At 54.7% G+C, this 27288-nt stretch overlaps 1 long non-coding RNA gene across 1 annotated transcript in view; it reads right to left on the reverse strand.

Moving 5' to 3' along the window:
* Window positions 1–280: 280 nt before the first annotated feature.
* LOC140483511 (uncharacterized) overlaps window positions 281–27288 on the reverse strand; it is a 32040-nt gene continuing 5032 nt past the window's right edge. Inside the window, exons 3-4 of the long non-coding RNA XR_011962004.1 lie at window positions 1707–1841; window positions 281–359 (exon numbers count right to left, since the gene is read on the reverse strand). This is a non-coding gene — a long non-coding RNA (uncharacterized lncRNA). The remainder of the gene's footprint in view (window positions 360–1706; window positions 1842–27288) is intronic.

Consider the following 27288-nt stretch of genomic DNA (forward strand, 5'->3'; position numbering starts at 1 on the left):
AGATATCGAAGAGGCTCTTGATCAACTGGACAAGTGGATCAAGGAATGAAAGATGGATTTTAATTAAAGGATTTTGTTAAGACAAAACAGGGACAATCAACACTGTTAATAGTAGGGCCCTATTCAATGCTGTCGAACAGACAGTGAGACCAAGGAGTGCAGTGACATTGTTCCTTGGAAGCGGTGTCATGGATGGACAGGGTGGTGAAAGCGGATGAGGCACACTTGCCATCATGGATCAGAGCATTGAATACCTGAGTTGGTCCATCCTGATACGGCTGTATTAGACATTGCTGGGTCCCCAGTTGGAGTACTGTGGAGAATTCTGATCATCCCGATTTAGGAAGCATTTTCTAAAACTGTACATGGAGCAAAGATTGACGAAGATGTTATTGATACTGGAGGGTTTGACTTACACGGATAAGGTGGATAAGCTGGGATGCACAACAGTGGGAATGAGATAGCCTTGGCAGATAAAGTTAAGGAGAATGTAAGGAAATTCTACAGCATACAAGTACAAAAAAGCAACGAGAGAGACAATAAGGCCCCTCAGGTGAGGAACCACAGGAGATGGGCAAGACACTAAATGAACATTTCATGTCAGAACATACTGTGGACAAAGACTAGGAAACAAAGGGAAAGAAACAGTGATGTCTTGTAAAGAGTCCCCATTACAGGAGAGGTGGTGTTGGATGTCTAAGAACTCAAATGTAGAAAAAGCCCTAAGGTCCTGAACAACTGTATCCCAGAACATTGTAGCAAAGTAGTGGCAGGGACATGAGCAAAAATATTTATATCATTGTCCTGCGTATTTCCATTTGGCATAGGAGGCTGAGGGGTGACCTTATAAAGCTTTACAAACCATGAGGGGTACAGGTAACGTGAATAGTGAAGGTCTCTACCCTAGGGTAGGGGAGTCCATAACTAGAGGGCAGAAATATGAGGTGGGAGAGGGAAGACTTAAAAGGGATCAGAGAAGGACATTTTTCACAGAGAGCATGGTGCACATATTGAATAAGTTGCCAGGGGAAGTGATGGTGAGAAGCACAATGACAGCATGGAAAAGACATTTTAGTTAGATACATGGAGAGGAGAAGGCTTGAAGGGATATGAGCCAATTGCAGGGAAACGTGACCCGTTCAGGAACCATCTTCAGCATCGACTTGTTGGATCAAAGTAAAGGTTCTGTGTCTGTGCTGCATGACTCTGTCATTGGAGGAGGAGACTACAGAGATAAGGCACACTGTAGACACTGAAGCAACTTAAAGTGATAGGGATGATAGTCTGGAATGCAATACATTTCAAATATGTGGAGGGACTATAGAGAAGGGAGGAGGTTACAGGGACAGGAACTGTTACAGGAGTTAAAAATTATTGAAGACGCCGGTCTATGCGACATGCCATAGATAGTGTTGGAGAGGGAAATACCGAACAGAGAGATCCCAGGCAGCATTCCCACCCTCTCTTGGGAAGCCTGCTTTCCCTTATGTTGTACTGATGCTCACTAAGACAGCATAGGCCTGGATTGATAACTGTGACACACCGATGCGGTCTCTGTACAACAAAACTTACAGCAGGGGTGGTGATTGAGGCTGAGGTGTGTCTGTACTCTGCTCCCCCTCCAGCACTGGATCTATGTCATGTCTTGTTAGCCGATATATGGAGCCCTCTCATTGCTCTCTGCTCTGTGCACTGAGTGATCTTACCTCACTGCAGGATTTATTGAAGGCTCCAGATCTCCCTGCCCTTTGTCTCTCTGGCTGACCAACCATCTTCAATGTGGTGATGGACGAGACACCCAGCAGCTGTGAAGTCTATTGAGTCAGGACCTTCCTGAGCACCTATAGGAGACAGACAAATAGACAGAATTGGAATTTATACTGATGTAGTGAGAGTTACACATGGTGAATGGTCCTGAGTAAAACAGAGATCTGTAAAATCCCAGATTCCGTCCTTGGCCTGTGCTGCTGCATCTCTCTGGGGTGGAGAATTCTGTTGAATCAGGATCTGGAGTGGCTATAACAGCGAGGGGCATTGACAGAGGCAGCAATTACCGCATACAGTGAGGGATACCATATGGGGAGATACTGAGTGATATCAACAGAGTGCTGGAAGGAATCAGGCTCAAACAATCATGTCAGGAGGTTTTAGAATCAAACAATTGTGTAGGAAGAATGGGTTCTGCTTCATGATGGTATAACTGGTCAGGAATGAGCAACCAGTGAGCAGGTGAAGTGATGGTCTAGTGGCATTATTGCTAGAGCATGTATCCAAAACCTCAGCTAATGTTCACGGGAGACAAGTTTGAATCACACCATCATGTCGGTAGGTTTATGGACAGGGCTGTAAACTGACAGAGGTGATGCAGGGACAGGGTCCAGGTGAAAGGAGCTTTCCAAATCCAAAGAGAAAAGGTGAAGCATCGGAACAGCACGGGAATGTGACTGAAGACAAGCAGAAAGGAACAGGAAAGTTTAGTTAAAACTGTACATCAGTGAATCGGGTTGTGACAGGAAATTGTGAGAAAGAGTAAATTATGATTTGTTTGGAATGGACAAAGTCTCTGCAATAAGGTAGATGGATTTGTGACACAGAGATAAAAGAGATTTAGACAGCAATGAGACATGTTTACAGGGCGAACAAAAGGTGGAGCATAAATATTCAATGGTTCACAACCTTGTGGAAACTCAGGCAAAATGGGTAACACGAACAATAATGGATACCAAAGGCATTACAGAGAAAGCATTTGGCCACAGATCATGAAGTAGAGTAAGTTTGAATGTAAATTCTGGCTACTACTTGCAAAGGACACAAGCAGCAGAACAGTTTTAGCCACCAAACAGCATTTCATTGTTCATCACTGCAATAAACAGGAATCAATTAGAATTTTTAATAAAAGCATTGTGATAACTTTGGGAAACATCAATATTCCCAAAATCTAGGACATTCACACTGACAAGAGTGATATTGGAAGAGGAGTTCAGAAAATTATTTTTCAGTGTTTCTTTGAATAACACATTGTGCAACTGACTAGGGACGTAACTATTTCCGAGCGACTGTTGTGTGATGTAACTTAGTGAATGAGTAATGTCACCTGGAGAGATCCCCTGGGAAATTGTGAGAAAGTGCAGTTTAAAGAAATATAAAGTTAAAGTGAATCACAGAAAGGACAAGCTACAACTAGAAACAAAAATAGTCAATTACATGAGTTTGAGAGAACTGACCAAGGTGAACAGGCTAAACAGACTGAAATATGTGTCTGTTAATGGACAGTGGAAAACATTTAAAGGAACAGTGTAAAACACTCAACAAAAGGACATTACATTGAAACAGTGAAAACCTCAGCAAGAAATCCCCACTGGTCCCTCACTCAGGACAAAAGGGATCATACTAGATTATGAGGCTGAGAAGATCACCACAAAATACTTAAATCCTGAAGTGAGAGAGTGTTTTAGGAGTAAATGTTAAATAGATTGCAAAGGGTCTGCTCGCAGGAGGAGGGTTGTGGGAAGGGGAATCATTGTCAGGGTTTAATGACACAATAGGAACAGGGAGAGGTGAAGGTGCTGGAGGTGGTGAGAGTGTTACAGAGAGTGGTCAGGACCTGAACAGTGTTACAAAGCCAGTACGGATTGCTGCAGCTGGAGGGGTTTGCAGAGGTAGGGAGGGACATATGTATTTTTATTTGTTCATTCATGGGATGTGGGTGTCACTGCCTGGAACAACATTCTTTGACCCCACTGCTAATTATCCAGAGGGCAGCTCAAAGTCAGCCACATTGCTGTGGATCTGGAGTCACATGTCGACCAGACCAGGTCAGAATGTCAGATGTCCTTCACTAAATGAGGAAAGTGAACCAGGTGAGTTCTTCCTACTGAACAACAATGTTTTTATGATAGCCTCACCAATGTCTTTCCTACTCTCAATGCTCTCCTAATGCAGATAACCATCCCAAACTCCTGCTTCACCAACCTGTCTCCCTGGGTCACTGACTGACAACACTAACCAGGGCCCGAACATGAACTGTACAAGTCCCACCCTGGTTGATTCCACCAAAATGGAACACTTCACCTTTATCTAATTAAACTTTATCTGCTATTCTTCAGCTCACTATCCCAGCAGTACTGTTAATCTTGTTGTATCATATAATCTTCTCCACTAACCACTTTACCACCAATGTCAGTGACACCCAAGAAGCTTACTTACCAGGAAACCAATATTCCCATCCAAACCATTTATCCAAATGACAAACAACAGTGGACCCACTCCACCACTGGTCATATACCTCCAGTCAGAAAAACAGGTCTCCCATCACCCTCTGTCTCCTACCATCAAGTAACTTTTGTATCCAGTTGACTAGCTCCTCCTGAATGCCATGTCCTTTTACACTGATCTGAGCTTATTACCCAGTTTACCACACAGAAAGTAGAACACAGAACAGTGCAGCACAAGACCCTTCGGCCATGATGCTATGACAACTTTTTATCCGGTTATAAGATCAAACTAACCTACATACCCTTCATTTTACTACTATCCATGTGTCTGTCCAAGAGTCTATTAAATGTCCCGAATGTGTCTAATTTTACTACCACCATTGGCAGTCCATCCAACCACCTACCATTCTCTATCCTCTTATCTCTCCTCCAATCATCTTAAAATTACACCCCCTTGTAACAGCCATTTATGCCATAGGAGGAAAAGTCTCTGACGATTCACTCACTCTGTGCCTCTTAACATCTTATTCACCTCTACCAAGTCCTTCTTCACTCCAATGAGAAAAGCCTTAGCTCCCTCAAACATTCTCCATAAGAAATGCCCTCCTTTCCAGGCAGCATCCTGGTAAACCTCCTGTGTACGCTCTCTAAAATTGCACATCCTTGCTGTAAAAATGGGACCAGAACTGAACACAATATTCCATGTGTTGTCTCAACAGGTCGCTATAAAGATGCAGTAAAACCTCACGGCTCTTAAAATCAATCCCCTTGCTAAGGAAAGCCAACACAACATATGCCTTTTTAACAACCCTACCAACGTGCGTGGCAACTTGAGGGATCTATGGGCATGGACGCCATGAGCTCTCTGTTCCTCCACACTGCCAAGTATTCTGCCTTTCACCCTGTATTCTGTATTCAAATTCGACCTTCCAGAATGAATCACTTCACACGTTTCCGGATTGGACTCCATCTGCCACTTCCAGCCCAGCTCTGCGTCCTGTCAATGTCGCACTGCAACCGACAACAGCCCTCCACATTCCCCACGACTCCACCAACCTTCGCATGATTTGCAAACTTACTAACCCACTCTCCAACATCCACATCCAAGTTATTTACAAAAATCACAAAGAGCAGAGTCCCAGAACTGATTGTTACAGAACCCCACTGGTCACTGAGCTCCAGGCTCAATACTGTCCATCTGCTGCCACCCTCTGTTTTCTCCGAGCCATCCAATCCTGCATCCAGACAGACAGATTTCCCTGTATCCCAATCATCCTTCTTTTCTGAATGAACCATCAACATATTCTGTCATATCCTCAAAGAATTCAATAAGGTTTGTGAGGCATGACCTACCCCTCATAGTCATGCTGACTGTCTCTAATTTAACTATGGTTTTCCAAGTAGTCATAAATCCTGTCTTTACAGTGCTCGCCAATAATCTGCACACCACAGACATAAGACCAAATCTGTAATTACCAGAATTCTACTTCCGTAATATGGTCCAGACGCTACAAATCTTCTCTCCTCTGCCATGTTCCCAGAAGGGCACTGGAGGGTGGTGGGGGTTACAGAGATAGGGAGGAATATCAGGACAGGAGGATTTTGCAGACATTAGGAGGGTTGCAGTGCCAAAAGGAGGTTTCAGTAATTGTGAAGTTTCATGGTGATGAAGGCATTTGAGGAGGGACGGAGGGAGGGAGGATTGTAGGGAAATGAGAGGTTTCACTGTTTCGGTGTTTTGTTAGGACTGCAAGTGGTTACTGATTTGGGGAGGGTGTAAGCACTGGTGGATATTACATAAACATGTGGTTTTGGTTGCAATGCAGGAAGAGGATTCAGGAAGCTGGAGAGTATGGGGTCTGAACGAGGTTACACAAATGGGATGAGTTGTCAGGAGTGGAGGTGTTTACAGAGACAGCAATGGTCTGATCTGGAGCAGAGGACCCAGATTGGGAGGCACGTGGGGACTGGAGGTGGTTTCACAGGGAGGGAGGACCATAGACCCACAGGAGGTTACAGAAATGTGGAGAGCTGTAGGTCTGACAGGTTCATGGAGTTGGGAATGTTGGGAGGGATGGAGAAGTTTACAGGGAAAAGGATGTTTGTAGGCCAGGGCTGGATCACAGACAGGGACTGTTTTAGGGAGCTGAGCAGATTACAGAGATAAAGAGATTTGTATCGACTGGAAGAACAAACTGAGATATACAGGGGAGTCGTGACTGGAGATGGTTATAGATATAGGAAGGCTTAGGTTCTGGGGGTTATGGAGGTTGAGGAATCTGGATTTCGTTTCAGAGATTGGGATTGCAATTTTGGTTGGAGACAGTTTCACAGATAAGGGAGCATAGCACAAACAGGAGGAAGTTGTAGAGGAGGGTGACGTTTAAACAGATAGTGGTGTAAGAGCTGGACAAGGTTATGGAGATGGGTAGATGGTGGAGACACAGGAGGAGCTTACATTGACATGGGGGTGATAGTGACAGGAGAGTGTTAAATAGATAGTGGGTTTTGTAGGGACTGGATTGGGAGAGGCACAGGCATGGAGTGAGTTCGACAGATCAGGATTACTGCAGTGACCTGAGAGGATTACACTGATAGGGATGGTGGTCGGGTCTCCAGAGACTGTTGGCGTTCAGGAACTGGAAGAGATTTGGTAGATAGGGAGGGATGTAAGAGCTGCAGGAGGTTGTGGAGAGTTGAAGAGTTGGAGCAATTTGCAGAGATAGGTTTCTCAGACAGGAGTAGGTTATAGATAGTGAGGGGTATGTGGTCTGAGTAAGTCAAAAAGAGGAGAGTTTTCACGTCTGGAAGAGGTTACACTGACAGGGACAGTTGAAGAGACTGAAGCAAAAATGCATGGAGAAGGTTACACAGATAGGGAGGCGAGTAGGGACTGAGGGTGAATACACAGACATGGAGGGTTGTATTGTTAGACGGAGCTGAGGGGGATAGGGACTGGTGTCGGGATTTTCACAGATAGGGAAGGTTGTGTTTTTGGAGAAGGTTACACTGATACAGACAGTGTTCGGGAGTGTTTAGTGGACGACAGAGGAGCTCAGAGAGAATGTATTATGGGGAGTGGAGGAGATTACAGACACAGAGATGGCTGTCGGGTTGAAAAGACCTTCTACAGATCCCCGGTGCTGTCAAGCTGGAGGGAGGTTATAACAGTGAGTGCTGCCAAGACTTAATTACTTCACTGATATAGAGCAGGTCTCAGCACGTTGTTGAGACAGTCCACATGAGTTTTCAGAGATACAAATGTTTATGGGAGTTTCAAGAGGGAACAATGATTGGGAGTGCTGTACCAAATGGTAATAGTTATAGGGAGGGTTCTAAAAGCAGGAAGAGGTGACAGTCATATCGATCTTTGCAAGGACTGGAGAAGGTTACATAGGCAAGGGGTGTTTTAGAGTCTGGAGGAGATTACAGTGTTAAGGAGAATATTGGGGAGAAGGTCAGGTGTAACAGACGGGGATGGTTGACAGGGATGGACAATAACCTCAATAGAATCGCCATCGTGTGCAACCAGGCCATTCGGCCCAACCAGTCCATTCCAAACCTCTGAAGAGCTTCCTACCCAGACCCATCCCTCTACCTATACATTAAATCCTGCATTTCTCGTGGTGAACTGACTTAAACCACACATTCCTGAATACCACAGTCAATTTATGATGGCCAATCCACTGATGGTGCAAATATTGGAGACACACACACACACAGAGCAAGGGAGCGACACGCACACACACAGAGCGAGGGAGGGACACGCACACACACACACAGCGAGGGAGGGACACGCACACACACACACAGCGAGGGAGGGACACGCACACACAGACAGCGAGGGAGGGACACGCACACACACACACTGCGAGGGAGCGACACGCACACACACACTGCGAAGGAGCGACACGCACACACACACTGCGAGGGAGCGACACGCACACACACACTGCGAGGGAGCGACACGCACACACACACTGCGAGGGAGCGACACGCACACACACACTGCGAGGGAGCGACACGCACACACACACTGCGAGGGAGCGACACGCACACACACACTGCGAGGGAGCGACACGCACACTGCGAGGGAGCGACACGCACACACACACACTGCGAGGGAGCGACACGCACACACACACACTGCGAGGGAGCGACACACACACTGCGAGGGAGCGACACACACACACACACACTGCGAGGGAGCGACACACACACTGCGAGGGAGCGACACGCACACACACACAGTGCGAGGGAGCGACACGCACACACACACACTGCGAGGGAGCGACACGCACACACACACAGTGCGAGGGAGCGACACGCACACACACACAGTGCGAGGGAGCGACACGCACACACACACTGCGAGGGAGCGACACACACACTGCGAGGGAGCGACACGCACACACACACACTGCGAGGGAGCGACACGCACACACACACACTGCGAGGGAGCGACACGCACACACACACAGTGCGAGGGAGCTACACGCACGCACACACACACAGCAAGGGAGTGACACGCACACACACACACACAGCAAGGGAGTGACACGCACACACACACACACACACAGCAAGGGAGCGACACGCGCACACACACAGAGCAAGGGAGCGACACGCACACACACACAGCAAGGGAGCGACACGCACACACACACAGCAAGGGAGCGACACGCACACACACACAGCAAGGGAGCGACACGCACACACACACACAGCAAGGGAGGGACACGCACGCACACACACAGCAAGGGAGCGACACGCACACACACACACACACAGCAAGGGAGGGACACGAACACACACACACACACAGCAAGGGAGCGACACGCACACACACACACACACACAGCAAGGGAGCGACACGCACACACACACACAGCAAGGGAGCGACACGCACACACACTGCAAGGGAGCGACACGCACACACACTGCAAGGGAGCGACACGCACACACACTGCAAGGGAGCGACATGCACACACTGCAAGGGAGCGACATGCACACACACTGCAAGGGAGCGACACACACACACACACAGCAAGGGAGGCACACAGCGAAGGAGGGACAAGCACACACACTGCAAGGGGGTGGGCATGTGCACACAAATTGAGAGGGGGCACACACATGCAAAGCGAGGGAGGGACAGGCACAAATACACACACACACACACACACACACACAAACACAAAGCAAGGGAGCGACATGCACACACACTGCAAGGGAGCGACATGCACACACACACACCGCAAGGGAGCGACACGCACACACACTGCAAGGGAGCGACATGCACACACACTGCAAGGGAGCGACATGCACACACACTGCAAGGGAGCGACACACACACACACACAGCAAGGGAGGCACACAGCGAAGGAGGGACAAGCACACACACCGCAAGGGGGTGGGCATGTGCACACAAATTGAGAGGGGGCACACACATGCAAAGCGAGGGAGGGACAGGCACAAATACACACACACACAAACACAAAGCAAGGGAGCGACATGCACACACACTGCAAGGGAGCGACATGCACACACACACCGCAAGGGAGCAACACGCACACACACACCGCAAGGGAGTGACACGCTCACACACACCGCAAGGGAGCAACACGCACACACAGACTGCAAGGGAGCGACACGCGCACACACACACACACACACACACAGCAAGAGAGCGACGCACACAGACACACAGCAAGGGAGCGACACGCACACACACACACACAGCAAAGGAGCGACACGCACACACACACACAGCAAGGGAGCGACACGCACACACACACACAGCAAGGGAGCGACACGCACACACACACACAGCGATGGAGGGACACGCACATAAACACAGTGAGGGGGATACACACAGACACACGGTGAGGGAGGGACACACACAGCGAGGGAAGGGGACACACACACGCAAAGCGAAGGAGGGACGCACGCACACACACACACACACACACACACACACAGAGCAAGGGAGAGAAGCACACACAGCGAGGAAGGAACAAACACACGCACTTACGGTGAGGGGAATACACGCAGACACACAGTGAGGGAGGGACACGCACATACACAGCGAGGGAGGGACAAACACACACATGTCGAGGGGGAGGGCAATGTGCACAGAAATTGAGAGGGGGCACACACACACACAGCGAGAGGGGGCACACACATGCAAAGCGAGGGAGGAACATGCACAAATACATCTACACAGACACACAGCGAGGGAGGGACACACACACACAGCGAGGGACAGGGACACACACACGCAAAGCGAAAGAGGGACATGCGCACATACACACACACACACTCACACACACAAACACAAAGCAAGGGAGAGACGCGCACACACATGTCAAGGGGGAGGTCATGTGCACAGAAATTGAGAGGGGGCACACATACACTGAGCGAGAGAGGACACACACAGACATGGCAAGGGTGGGACACGCACACACAGCAAGGTGGTCACACACTCACACACAAGGGACGGACACACACTCACAAAGCGAGGGAGTGACACGCACACATACATACACACACAAACACAAAGCAAGGGAGGGACATGCACACACACACATGCACACAAGGGACGGACACACACACACACACATACAGTGAAGGAAGGGACACACACATGTTGAGGGGGAGGGCATGTGCACAGAAATTGAGAGGGGGCACACACACACAGCGAGAGGGGACACACACAGACACGGCAAGGGTGGGACACACACACACAGCAAGGGGGGACACGCACTCACACACACAAAGCGAGGAAGGGTCACGCACACATACATACACACAGAGAAACACAGAGCAAGGGAGTGACATGCACACAGGCACACACAAACACAAGGCACGGTTACACACATGCAAAGCGAAGAAGGGACACGCCCACATACATACACACACAAACACAGAGCAAAGGACGGACATGCACACACGCACACAAGGAACAGACACACACGCAAAGCGAGGGAGGGAGACGCACACACACACACACACACACACACACACACACACACACACAGAGCAAGGGAGGGACATGCACAGGCTCGCGCACACACACACACACACACAAGACGAGGGAGGGACACGCACAGATACACACACACACACACACACACAAACACAGAGCAAGGGAGGGACACGTGCACACAGAGCGAGCGTGGGAGGGACACACAACATACAGCGAGGGAGCGACATACAAACACACACAGTGAAGGGGTTACCTGCAGACACAGAGCGAAGGAAGGGACACCCACACAGACACAGCGAGGGGTGACGTGCACGCACACACACACACTGCGAGGGAGGAACACACACACAGCGAGGGAGGGATACGCGCACACACAACGAGGGAGGGTCACACATGCGCGCGCGCGCGCACACACACACAGGGAAGAACATGCACACACAGCGAGGAAGGGACATACACACACATGCAGTGAGCGAGACACACACGCGCACACACACACACAGCGAGGGAGGGACACGCGCACACACGCGCGCACACACACATACAAACACTCAGAGCAAGGGAGCAACACGCAAACACAGCAAGGGAAGGACATGCGCACACACAGCAAGGGAGGAACACACTCATACACAGCGAGGGAGGGATACGCACATACACAGTGAAGGATGGACAAGCACACACACGGCGAGGGGAAGGGCACGTGTACAGGAATTGAGAAGGGACACGCACAGACAGGGCGAGGGAGGGACACGCACACATACAGCCAGGGAGAGCCACACACACACACAGCCAGGGAGAGCCACACACACACACAGCCAGGGAGAGCCACACACACACACAGCCAGGGAGAGCCACACACACACACAGCCAGCGAGAGCCACACACACACACACAGCAATGGAGGGACATGCACATACACACGGTGAGGGATATACATGCAGACACACGGCGAGGGAGGGACACACACACACGCAAAGTGAAGGAGGGACACGCACACATACACACACACACACACACACACACACAAACACAGAGCAAGGGAGAGACGCGCACACAGTGAGAAAGGGACAAACACACACTTATGGTAAGGGGAATACATGCAGACACACAGCGAGGGAGGGACACACACACTGCGAGGGACGGGGACACACACACAATGCGAAGGAGGGACACACACACACACACACACACATGTCGATAGGGAGGGCAGGTGCACAGAAATTGAGAGGGGCCACACACATGCAAAGCGAGGGAGGGACATGCACAAATACACACACAGAGCGAGGGAGGGAGGGACACACACACACACACACACAGTGAGCAAGGGACTTGCTGAGACACACAGCCAGGGAGGGACGCGCGCACACACAGCGAGGGAGGGACGCGCGCACACACAGCGAGGGAGGGACACGCGCACACACAGCGAGGGAGGGACACGCGCACACACAGCGAGGGAGGGACACGCGCACACACAGCGAGGGAGGGACACGCGCACACACACACACACAGAGCAAGAGAGGGACACTCGCAAACACAGCGAGGGAGAGCCACACACACGCGCACAGCAAGATGGACACACACACACAGAGCAAGAGAGGGACATGCGCACACACAGCCAGGGAGGGACATGCACACACAGCCAGGGAGAGTCACACACAAACACACACACACACACTCACAGCGAGGGAGGGAGATGCACACACAGAGCGAGAGAGAGACACATACACACAACACGAGGGAGTGACACACACAGCAAGGGAGGAACTTGCTGAGACACGCAGAGAGGGAGGAACTTGCTGAGACACGCAGAGAGGGAGGAACACACACACACACAGCGAGGGAGGGACACGCACACACAGCGAGGGAGGGACACGCACACACAGCGAGGGAGGGACACGCACACACAGCGAGGGAGGGACACGCACACACAGCGAGGGAGGGACACGCACACACAGCGAGGGAGGGACACGCACACACAGCGAGGGAGGGACACGCACACACAACGAGGGAGGGACACGCACACACAGCGAGGGAGGGACACGCACACACAGCGAGGGAGGGACACGCACACACAGCGAGGGAGGGACACGCACACACAGCGAGGGAGGGACACGCACATGCACACAGTGAGGGGGATACACACAGACACACAGCGAGAGGGGACACACACAGACACGGCAAGGGTGGGACACATGCACACAGCAAGCTGGTCTCACACACACACACACACACACACACACACACCACACACAAAAAAGGGCCGGTCACACACACGCAAAGCGAGGGAGTGATACGCACACATACATACACAAACACAGAGCAAGGGAGGGACATGCACACACACACAGAAGGGACGGACACACAAGCACAAACACAGAGCAAGGAATGGACGTGTGCACACACACAGCGAGGGAGGGACATACAAACACACATACAGCGAAGGAAGGGACACACACATGTCAAAGGGGAGGGCATGTGCACAGAAATTGAGAGGGGGCACACACACACAGTGAGGGGGACACACACAGACACGGCAAGGGTGAGACACTCGCACATACACAAGGGACGGACATACGGACACACAAAGCAAGGGAGGGTCACGCACACATACATACACACAGAGAAACACAGAGCAAGGGAGGGACATGCACACGAACACACACAAGGGATGGACACATACGCAAAGCAAGGGAGTGACATGCACACATACACACACACAGAGCAAGGGAGGGACATGCACACACGCGCGCACACACACACACACACACACACACACACACACAAGGGACAGACACACACACAAAGTGAGGAAGGGACACACACACACAGGGGACGGAAACACACACACACACACACACACACACACACACAAACACAGAGCAAGGGAGGGACACGTGCACACACAGCGAGCATGGGATACACACAGCGAGGGATCGACACGCAAACACACACAGTGAGAGGGTTACCCGCAGACACACAGTGAGGGAGACACACACACACACACACACACACACACACACACACACACACACACACACACAGAGCGAAGGAAGGGCCACACAGGCAGACACAGCGAGGGGTGACATGCACACACACACAGCGAGGGAGGGACACACACGTGCACACACACACAGCGATGGAGGGACACGTGCACACAGCGAGGGAGGGACACCCACACATGCACACAGTGAGGGGGTTACACACATACACAGTGAGGGAGGGACACACACACAGCGAGGGACAGGGGCACACACACACACACACACAAACGCAAAGCGAAGGAGGGACATGCACACACAGCGACAGAGGGACAAACACACACTCTTATGGTGAGGGAGGGACACGCACACACACGTCGAGGGGAGGGTATGTGTACAGAAATTGAGAGGGGGCACACACACACACAGCGAGAGAGGACACACACAGACACGGCAAGGGTGGGACATGCACACACTGCAAGCTGGTCACACACTAACACACACACAAGGGATGGACACACACACGCAAAGTGAAGGAGTGACACGCACACATACATACACACACAAACACAGAGCAAGGGAGGGACATGCACACACACACACACACACACAAGGGACGGACACACGCAAAGCGAGAGAGGGACACGCACAGATACACACACATAAACACAGAGCAAGGCACGGACGCATGCACACACAGCGAGAGAGGGACACAAACACACAGCGAGGGAGCGACATATAAACACTCAGTGAGGGGGTTACCCACAGACACACAGCGAGGGAGGGACACACACATGTCAAGGGGGAGGGCATGTACACAGAAATTGAGAGGGGGCACACACACAGTGAGAGGGGACACACACAGACACGGCAAGGGTGGGACACGCACTCACACACAAGGGACGGACACATTGACACACAAAGCGAGTGAGGGTCACGCAGACATATTTACACAGAAACACAGAGCAAGGGAGGGACATGCACACCCGCACACACGCACACACACACAAGGGACGGATACACACGCAAAGTGAGGGAGGGATACACACACACACATAGAGCAAGGGAGGGACATGCACACGCGCGTGCGCACACACACGGGACGGAAACACACATGCAAAGCGAGGGAGGAACATGAACAGATACACACACACACACACACACACACAAATACAGAGCAAGGGAAGGACACGTGCACACACAACGAGCGTGGGATACACGCAGCGAGGGAGCGACACGCAAACACACACAGTGATGGGGGTTACCCGCAGACACACAGTGAGGGAGGGACACACACACACACAGCGAGGGATATACTCACAGACACACGGCGAGGGAGGGACACACACAGCGAGGGACAGGGATACACACACGCAAAGCAAAGGAGGGATACACAAACACACACAGTAAGGGGGATACTCGCAGACACACTGTGAGGGAGGGAGACACACACTGCGAGGGACAGGGACACACATACACGCAAAGTGAAGGAGGGACACGCACACATACACACACACACACACACACAGCAAGGGAGAGACGCGCACACACAGTGAGGAAGGGACAAACACACACTCTTACGTTGAAGGTAATACACGCAGACACACAGCGAGGGAGAGACACGCACATACACTGCAAGGAAGGGACACGCGCACACAGCGAGGGGGTATATGCACTCTCACAGCGCACATACACACACACACGCACACACACACACACACACACACACACACACGTAGGGGGACACACACAAACACATACTGTGAGGGTGTGACACATACACACACACATACACACAATGAAGAAGGGACACACACACAAACACACACACACAGCAAGCGAGACACACACACAGCGAGCGAGGGACACACACAGCAAGGTGAGACACGCAGAGAGGGAGGAACACGCACACGCACAGCGAGGGAGGGACACACACACACAGCGAGGGTGGGACACACACACACACAGCGAGCGGGAGACACGCAAACAGCGAGAGAGTGAAACGTACATACACACAGAGTGAGGGAGGAAAACAGACAGACACACACACACAGAAGGAGGGATACACACACAGGGAAGGATGAACAAGCACACACACGGCGATGGGGAGGGCATGTGCACAGAAATTGAGAGGGGGCACTCACACACAGGGAGAGGGGACACACACAAACACAGCAAGGGAGAGACACACGCGCACACAGCGAGGTGGGACATGCCCTCACACAGCAAGGGGAGATGCGCACTTGCTGTTAGGGGGATATACACAAAGAGCAAGGCAGGGACACACACACACACACACAGCGAGGGAGTGACATGCACACACAGCAAGAGGGTCTCACACACACACAGCGAGGGAGGGACACGCACATATACACACAGTTAAGGGGATACTCGCAGACACACAGAGAGGCAGAGACACACACACACACACACACACACACACACACACACAGAGCGAGGGAGAGACACACACACACATAGTGAGGGGGTGACAGATGCACACACAGCGAGGGAGGGCCATGCACACACACCCACAGCAAGAGGGACACGCACACACAGTGAGGGAGGCACATACATACACACAGTGAGGGAGTGACACTCACATACACATCAAGAGGGACACATACTCACAGCAAGGGGGGACACGTGCACACACACACAGAGCAAGGGAAAGAAGGACACGCACACACAGCAAGGGGGGACATGCACTCATACACACACAGGAAGAGGGACACACACACACAGAGACATAAGGGGGGGAACTGTCACATACACAGCAAGGGACACACATATAAACATAGCGAGGGAGGGACACGCGCATGCGCAAGCAGACAAATACAGGCACACAGCGAGAGAGGGACACACAAATACACGGCAAGGGAGGGTCACGCACACACACAGACAGCGAGGGTGGGCCCACACACAGAGAGCGAGGGAGAGACACACACAGCGAGGGAGGGCCACGCACACACATGCACAGCAAGAGGGACACACACACACAGAGCAAGGGGGGGAAATTCACACATACACAGAGAGGGAGGGACACGCACACACATGCACAGCAAGAGGGACACACACACACAGAGCAAGGGGGGGAAATTCACACATACACAGAGAGGGAGGGACACACACACATACAGACAGTGAGGGTGGGACCACACACACACACACACATAGCAAAGGAGGGACACACGCATACACAGAGCAAGGGAGGGATACACAAGCACACACACACAGCGAGGGAGCGACACATGCATGAGAAAGCACACAAACACAGACACACACACAGCGAGAGGGGGACACGCACACACAGCCAGTGAGGGACATGCACACACAGCGAGGGAGGGCCATGCACACCAAGAGGGACACACACACACACACACACACAGAGCAAGGAGGGGAAACCCACACATACACAGCGAGGGAGGGACACGCACATACATAGTAAGGGAGGGATGCGCGCACACACTCACAGTGAGGTGGGACACACACACACACACACACGCACACACACAGCGAGGAGGGGGACACACATTCACAGCAAGGGAGGGAGACACACTTTCACACACAGAGTGAGGGAGGGACACGTACACACACAGCAAGTGAGAAACACGCAGCGAAGGGGGGGACACACAAACACATAATGTGAGAGTGTGACACGTACACAATAGAGGAAGGGAAACACACACACAGCAAGCAAGAAATGCACACACACACACAGCGAGAGAGGGACACACACACACACCCAGAGCAAGCAAGAGACGCGCACGCTCACACACACACACACACACAGCAAGCGAGGGACTTGCTGAGACACACAGCAAGGGAGGGACATGCACACGCACAGCGAGGGAGGGATATGCACACACAGCGACAGAGGGACGCACACACACAGCGAGGGAGGGATGCACACACACAGCGAGGGAGGGATGCACACACACAAAGAGAGGGAGGGACACACACAGCAAGGGAGGAACACACACACACACACACACACACACAAACACAGAGCAAGGAAGGGAAGGACATGCACACACATAGCATGGGGGAGGGACAAGCACGCACACATGGCGAGGGGCAGGGCATGTGCACAGAAATTGACGAGAAGCACGCACACACAGGGAGAGGGAGGAACACATGCACACACAGCAAGGGGGTATATGCACTCACATAGTGAGGGAGGGACACACACACAGAGCGAGGGAGTGACACGTGCACACACAAGAGGGACATACACACACAGAGCGAGAGAGGGACACGCACACATACACACAGTTAAGGGGATACACGCAGACACACAGCGAGGGAGGGACACACAGTGAGGGAGTGACACTCTCATACACATCAAGAGGGAGACACATTCTCCCAGCACGAGGGGGACACGTGCACAAAACGAGGGAGGGACACGCACACACACACAGACACACAGAGTGAGGGTGAGACATGCACACACACAGCAAGAGAGAGACACATACACACAACGCGATGGAGTTACACACACACAAGCAGCGACTGAGGGACACGCAGTGAAGGGGCGACACACAAAAATATACTGTGACGGTGTGACACGTACACACACACACACAAGAAGGAAGGGCCACGCACGCACACACAAACACACACACACATCCACAGCGAGTGAGAGGCTTGCTGAGACACGAAGCGAGGGGGGGCGACACGCTCACACGCAGCGAGGGGGGGGACACGCTCACACGCAGCGAGGGGGGGGGGACACGCTCAGACGCAGCGAGGGGGGGGGACACGCTCAGACGCAGCGAGGGGGGGGGACACGCTCAGACGCAGCGAGGGGGGGGACACGCTCAGACGCAGCGAGGGGGGGGGACACGCTCAGACGCAGCGAGGGGGGGGGACACGCTCAGACGCAGCGAGGGGGGGGGACACGCTCACACGCAGCGAGGGGGGGGACACGCTCACACGCAGCGAGGGGGGGGACACGCTCACACGCAGCGAGGGGGGGGACACGCTCACACGCAGCGAGGGGGGGACACGCTCACACGCAGCGAGGGGGGGGACACGCTCACACGCAGCGAGGGGGGGGACACGCTCACACGCAGCGAGGGGGGGGACACGCTCACACGCAGCGAGGGGGGGGACACGCTCACACGCAGCGAGGGGGGGACACGCTCACACGCAGCGAGGGGGGGGACACGCTCACACGCAGCGAGGGGGGGGACACGCTCACACGCAGCGAGGGGGGGGACACGCTCACACGCAGCGAGGGGGGGGACACGCTCACACGCAGCGAGGGGGGGGGACACGCTCACACGCAGCGAGGGGGGGGACACGCTCACACGCAGCGAGGGGGGGGACACGCTCACACGCAGCGAGGGGGGGGACACGCTCACACGCAGCGAGGGGGGGGACACGCTCACACGCAGCGAGGGGGGGGACACGCTCACACGCAGCGAGGGGGGGGACACGCTCACACGCAGCGAGGGGGGGGACACGCTCACACGCAGCGAGGGGGGGGACACGCTCACACGCAGCGAGGGGGGGGACACGCTCACACGCAGCGAGGGGGGGGACACGCTCACACGCAGCGAGGGGGGGGGACACGCTCACACGCAGCGAGGGGGGGGACACGCTCACACGCAGCGAGGGGGGGGACACGCTCACACGCAGCGAGGGGGGGGACACGCTCACACGCAGCGAGGGGGGGGGACACGCTCACACGCAGCGAGGGGGGGGGACACGCTCACACGCAGCGAGGGGGGGGGACACGCTCACACGCAGCGAGGGGGGGGACACGCTCACACGCAGCGAGGGGGGGGACACGCTCACACGCAGCGAGGGGGGGGACACGCTCACACGCAGCGAGGGGGGGGGACACGCTCACACGCAGCGAGGGGGGGGGACACGCTCACACGCAGCGAGGGGGGGGACACGCTCACACGCAGCGAGGGGGGGGACACGCTCACACGCAGCGAGGGGGGGGACACGCTCACACGCAGCGAGGGGGGGGACACGCTCACACGCAGCGAGGGGGGGGACACGCTCACACGCAGCGAGGGGGGGGACACGCTCACACGCAGCGAGGGGGGGGACACGCTCACACGCAGCGAGGGGGGGGACACGCTCACACGCAGCGAGGGGGGGGACACGCTCACACGCAGCGAGGGGGGGGACACGCTCACACGCAGCGAGCAGCGAGGGGGGGGACACGCTCACACGCAGCGACCCCCGCGGGGGGGGACACGCTCACACGCAGCGAGGGGGGGGGACACGCTCACACGCAAGCGAGGGGGGGGGACACGCTCACACGCAGCGAGGGGGGGGACACGCTCACACGCAGCGAGGGGGGGGGACACGCTCACACGCAGCGAGGGGGGGACACGCTCACACGCAGCGAGGGGGGGGGACACGCCTCACACGCAGCGAGGGGGGGGACACGCTCACACGCAGCGAGGGGGGGGGGACACGCTCACACGCAGCGAGGGGGGGGACACGCTCACACGCAGCGAGGGGGGGGGACACGCTCACACGCAGCGAGGGGGGGACACGCTCACACGCAGCGAGGGGGGGGACACGCTCACACGCAGCGAGGGGGGGGGACACGCTCACACGCAGCGAGGGGGGGGGACACGCTCACACGCAGCGAGGGGGGGGGACACGCTCACACGCAGCGAGGGGGGGGGACACGCTCACACGCAGCGAGGGGGGGGACACGCTCACACGCAGCGAGGGGGGGGACACGCTCTCACACGCAGCGAGGGGGGGGACACGCTCACACGCAGCGAGGGGGGGGACACGCTCACACGCAGCGAGGGGGGGGGACACGCTCACACGCAGCGAGGGGGGGGACACGCTCACACGCAGCGAGGGGGGGGACACGCTCACACGCAGCGAGGGGGGGGACACGCGCACACGCAGCGAGGGGGGGGACACGCGCACACGCAGCGAGGGGGGGGGACACGCGCACACGCAGCGAGGGGGGGGACACGCTCACACGCAGCGAGGGGGGGGACACGCGCACACGCAGCGAGGGGGGGGACACGCGCACACGCAGCGAGGGGGGGGACACGCGCACACGCAGCGAGGGGGGGGACACGCGCACACGCAGCGAGGGGGGGGACACGCGCACACGCAGCGAGGGGGGGGACACGCGCACACGCAGCGAGGGGGGGGACACGCGCACACGCAGCGAGGGGGGGGACACGCGCACACGCAGCGAGGGGGGGGACACGCGCACACGCAGCGAGGGGGGGGGACACGCGCACACGCAGCGAGGGGGGGGGACACGCGCACACGCAGCGAGGGGGGGGACACGCGCACACGCAGCGAGGGGGGGGACACGCGCACACGCAGCGAGGGGGGGGACACGCGCACACGCAGCGAGGGGGGGGACACGCGCACACGCAGCGAGGGGGGGGGACACGCGCACACGCAGCGAGGGGGGGGGACACGCGCACACGCAGCGAGGGGGGGGACACGCGCACACGCAGCGAGGGGGGGGACACGCGCACACGCAGCGAGGGGGGGGACACGCGCACACGCAGCGAGGGGGGGGACACGCGCACACGCAGCGAGGGGGGGGACACGCGCACACGCAGCGAGGGGGGGGACACGCGCACACGCAGCGAGGGGGGGGACACGCGCACACGCAGCGAGGGGGGGGACACGCGCACACGCAGCGAGGGGGGGGACACGCGCACACGCAGCGAGGGGGGGGACACGCGCACACGCAGCGAGGGGGGGGACACGCGCACACGCAGCGAGGGGGGGGACACGCGCACACGCAGCGAGGGGGGGGACACGCGCACACGCAGCGAGGGGGGGGACACGCGCACACGCAGCGAGGGGGGGGGACACGCGCACACGCAGCGAGGGGGGGGACACGCGCACACGCAGCGAGGGGGGGGGACACGCGCACACGCAGCGAGGGGGGGGGACACGCGCACACGCAGCGAGGGGGGGGACACGCGCACACGCAGCGAGGGGGGGGACACGCGCACACGCAGCGAGGGGGGGGACACGCGCACACGCAGCGAGGGGGGGGACACGCGCACACGCAGCGAGGGGGGGGGACACGCGCACACGCAGCGAGGGGGGGGACACGCGCACACGCAGCGAGGGGGGGGACACGCGCACACGCAGCGAGGGGGGGGACACGCGCACACGCAGCGAGGGGGGGGGACACGCGCACACGCAGCGAGGGGGGGGACACGCGCACACGCAGCGAGGGGGGGGACACGCGCACACGCAGCGAGGGGGGGGACACGCGCACACGCAGCGAGGGGGGGGGACACGCGCACACGCAGCGAGGGGGGGGGGACACGCGCACACGCAGCGAGGGGGGGGGACACGCGCACACGCAGCGAGGGGGGGGACACGCGCACACGCAGCGAGGGGGGGGACACGCTCACACGCAGCGAGGGGGGGGACACGCTCACACGCAGCGAGGGGGGGACACGCTCACACGCAGCGAGGGGGGGGACACGCTCAAACGCAGCGAGGGGGGGACACGCTCACACGCAGCGAGGGGGGGGACACGCTCACACGCAGCGAGGGGGGGGACACGCTCACACGCAGCGAGGGGGGGGACACGCTCACACGCAGCGAGGGGGGGGACACGCTCACACGCAGCGAGGGGGGGGACACGCTCACACGCAGCGAGGGGGGGGACACGCTCACACGCAGCGATGGGGGGGACACGCTCACACGCAGCGGGGGGGCACGCTCACACGCAGCGAGGGAGGGGACACGCTCACACAGTGAGGGAGGGGCATACACACACAGCAACGGAGGGACACACACAAACACAACAAGGGAGGGACACACACACACACAGCATGAGGGACACACACACAGCAAAAGCGACATGCACGCAGTGAGAGAGGGACATGCATACATACTCACACAGCGAGGGTGGTACACACAGACACACAGTGAGCGAGCGATATGCATACACACACATACAGAGCGAGGGGAGGACACCCTCACACACTGCAAGAGGGGCACACACACTCACAGCAAGAGGGACACACACAAACAGCGAGGGTGGGACACGCACACACACAGCGAAGTTGAGACAAGCAGACACAGCTAGGGTGGGACATGCTCAGAAAGCGAGAGAGGGCACACACACACACACAAAGTGAGGGAGGGAGACACGCAGACATGCACACACACAAACACACACACACACACAGTGAGGGAGGGACACGCATGCACACACAGTAAGGGAGGGGCAAACACACACAGTCAGGAGAGTTACACACACATAGTGAGGGAAGCAGACGTACACACACAAACACAGAACAATGGAGGGACACGTGCACACACAGTGATGTGTCTCCTCGGACATGTAATCATCCAGCTCTCACTCCAGTCTGTTCCCTCACAGGGTCACCATCTCTGTGACTCCCAGGTACAACTAGGCCTCGATCCTCAGTGCGGATTTCTCTTCTCCCAGGTGTGAGTCAGCCTCAAGCTCCTGCTCCAAGTTGCTCCCTCACACGGTCCCTCCCTCTGTGACTCGGTGCTGATTTCGAGCCTCCTGCTCTGCTTTTTATCCAAATCCAAGTCCCAGTCGGCCCCAATCCTCGTTGCTGATGTATATTCTCCCGGTTTGTGCTGCTCTCTCTCAGGTTCTCTCCCCTTGTGACTCCCAGGTAATGGTAGGCCTCAAGCCTCAGCTGAGGTTTATAACATCCCATTCCACACTGCTGTCTTACAGGATCGCCGTTGGGCCTGGAAGACAGTGGGGAAGAGGAGGATTAGACAGAGCAGGGGGTGTTACAGTGATTGAGGGAGCTGTATGGGATGGAACAGGTTATCGGGGAGCTAGGCAGACCTGCAGTAACTAAAGAACGTTACTGGAAGATACAGCGAGAGTTGCAGACACTGAAGAAGGCAAAGGAAATAGAGAGATGGTGGGTTGTTCATGACGGAGCTTTGCAGAGTCGAAAGGGCTTCAACGTTTGGGTGAAGATCTGGAGCTCGGGTGCTCGTTGTTGTGGTTCTATTCGCCGAGTTGGGAATTTGTGTTGCAGACGTTTCGTCCCCTGCCTAGGTGACATCCTCAGTGCTTGGGAGCCTCCTGTGAAGCGCTTATGTGATCTTTCCTCCAGCATTTATAGTGGTTTGTATCTGCCGATTCCGGTTGTCAGTTCCAGTTGTCCGCTGTAGTGGCCGGTATATTGGGTCCAGGTTGATGAGCTTATTGATTGAATCTGTGGATGAGTGCCATTCCTCTAGGAATTACCTGGCTGTTCTCTGTTTGGCTTGTCCTATAATAGTGGTGTTGTCCCAGTCGAATTCATGTTGCTTGTCATCTGCCTGTGTGACTACTAAGGGTAGCTGGTCGTGTCGTTTCGTGGCTAGTTGGTGTTCATGGATGCGGATTGTTAGCTGCCTTCCTGTTTGTCCTATGTAGTGTTTTGTGCAGTCCTTGCATGCGATTTTGTACACGACATTGGTTTTGCTCATGCTGGGTATCGGTCCTCCATCCTGATGAGTTGTTGTCTGAGAGTGGCTGATGGTTTGTGTGCTGTTATGAGTCCTAGTGATCGCAGTAGTCTGGCTGTCAGTTCCGAAATGTTCTTGATGTATGGTAGTGTGACTAGTCCTTTGGGTCGTGGCATGTCTTCATTCTGTTGTCTTTCCCCGAGACATCTGTGGATGAAATTGTGTGGAGTTTGACCCCACCCCGCAGCTCACCAATAGGAAAAACAACACACTGAGAAACCTACAAAAAAAATGGACAGATAAGCAGGTTTGACCGTCAGAGTGTGAAACCTGAAAGCAACAACACCCCCAGACTCTATGGACTACCTAAAGTGCACAAACCAGCCATCCCACTCAGACCCATAGTATCACTACCAGGGACACCATCACACAAACTGGCTAAAGAACTACAGCAGAAACTGAAACACCTGATCAGTGGATCCAGACACTCTGTACAGACAACACAGGAATTCTTGGACATCATCAGAAATATACACATAGACAAGGAAGAAACTATGGTCTCATTCGATGTAACGGCACTGTTCACCTCTATCGACAAAACCCTAGCCAGAGAAACAATTGCCAACCTGCTGGACAGACACAACAGACAACAAGACGGGGAACCTATCAACAAAGACTCCATACTCAAACTACTGGACCTGTGCCTCACAACACACTTCACATTCAACAACCAAATATATGAACAAATCAACGGCACCCCCATGGGCTCACCCATCTCTGGACTCATAGCAGAAGCGGTAATGCAAAGGTTAGAACAAACCGTCTTACCGCAAATTCACTCAAAATCTGGGTCAGATATGTGGATGACACCTTTGTAATCATTAAAAACACAGAAATAGAGAACAAACACCAGATCATCAACGCCACACTCACAGGAATCCGATTCACTAGAGAGGAAGAAAAGGACAACCAACTCCCATTCCTAGACGTGATGGTACAGAGAACACCAAACGGAGAATTCACCACAAAGGTTTACAGGAAAGCCACACACACAGACCAAGTCCTGAACTACGAAAGCAACCACCCCAACACACACAAAAGAAGTTGCATCAAGACACTATTCAAAAGGGCCACAACACACTGCAGTACACCAGAACTGCAAAAAGAGGAAGAAGAACACCGATACAATGTATTCGCCAAAAACGGATACCCCCACAATTTCATTAGGGATTATCTGTATGGATTTGCTAGACGACTGTCCTAACAAGTTTGATGAGGGCAGTGCAGATGATGTGGTTTATATGGAGTTCATTAAGGTCTTTGACAAGGTCCCACATGGAAGGCTGGTCCAAAAGGGAAGAGCCCATGGGATCCAAGGTAAGTTGGTAAATTGGCTCCACAATTGGTGGAGGGTTGGTTTTCTGATTGAAAGCCTTTGCCCAGCGGGTGTACCACAGGGATCTGTGCAGGAGCCATTGCTGTTCATTATGGACATTAATCACTCGGATGTGAAAGCAGAAGGTAACATTAGTAGGTTTGCAGATAACCTGAAAGGTGAGGGTGTTGTCCACAGTGAGGGGGATGGACTCAGGCTGCAGTCTGATATCGATCAGATGCTAAACTGAGCAGAGTAATGGCAGACAGAGTTTACTTCTGATCACTGTGAGGTAATGCATTGTGGGAAGTCTAATAAACGAATGATATACATCATGAATGGTAGGTCCTCCTGGAGTACTGAGGAATACAGGGACCTTGGTGGGCAAGTCCCTGGATGTCTGAAGGTGTCAGCACAGGTAGACAGGGTGGGGAATACGCCTGAACTGGGAACAGGAGGGGGACCCACATCCTGGTGGGGAACGTTGCTGGAGCTGCTCGAGAGGATTTAAACTCATCTGGCAGGGCTGTGTGACCCCAAAGAGTTGTAAGGCCAGAAAGAAAGTTGAGGCTGGTACAAATGTTCAAGAGAGGAATATAAGTAGACAAGGCAGGCAAGAACATAGCAGACAATTATGGAAAATTGGTGGATTAAACGGCAGTTATTTCAATGCAAAGGCCAAGACAGATAAGGCAGATGAACCCAGAGCATGGATGGGAACATGGGATTGGGATCCCATAGATATTACAGAAACACAGCTGAGGGAGCAACAGGACCAGCAGCTCAATGTTCCGGAGAATACAGGAAGGATAGAACAGGAGGCAAATCAGGAGGAGAGCGGGTGGGTTTGATTGGGGGAAACATCCCAGCAGTACCTCGAGGGAGTATTCATGTCGGATCGCCCAGTTAAACGATATTAGTGGAACTGAGAAATAAAAATTGGTCATTAGTTTTCTACGGTCGGACTACAGCGATAGGCAATGGGAGATGGAGGAGCAAATATGTCAGGAGATTTCAGATATCTCTTAGAATAATAGGGTTGGAATGATAGGGGATCTTAACCGTTCCAAACCTGGACTGGGATTGTTACTAAGTTAAGCATTTGGATGGAAGGAATTTGTTAAGTGTGTTCTGAAAACTCCAAGTCATTACGTAAATGGCCCAACTGGAGAATGGGGCTAAACCTGACCTCCCCTTGGGAAACAAGGTCGGGAACGGGACTGAGGTGTTAGTGGGGGAGCACTTTGGAAAGTTACCACAATTGTATTAGTTTGAAAATAGTGATGGAAAAGGACAGGCCTGGTCCAC

The sequence above is a fragment of the Chiloscyllium punctatum genome, chromosome 12 (genome assembly GCF_047496795.1).
Source record: "Chiloscyllium punctatum isolate Juve2018m chromosome 12, sChiPun1.3, whole genome shotgun sequence".
NCBI classification, from domain to species: Eukaryota; Metazoa; Chordata; class Chondrichthyes; order Orectolobiformes; family Hemiscylliidae; genus Chiloscyllium; species Chiloscyllium punctatum.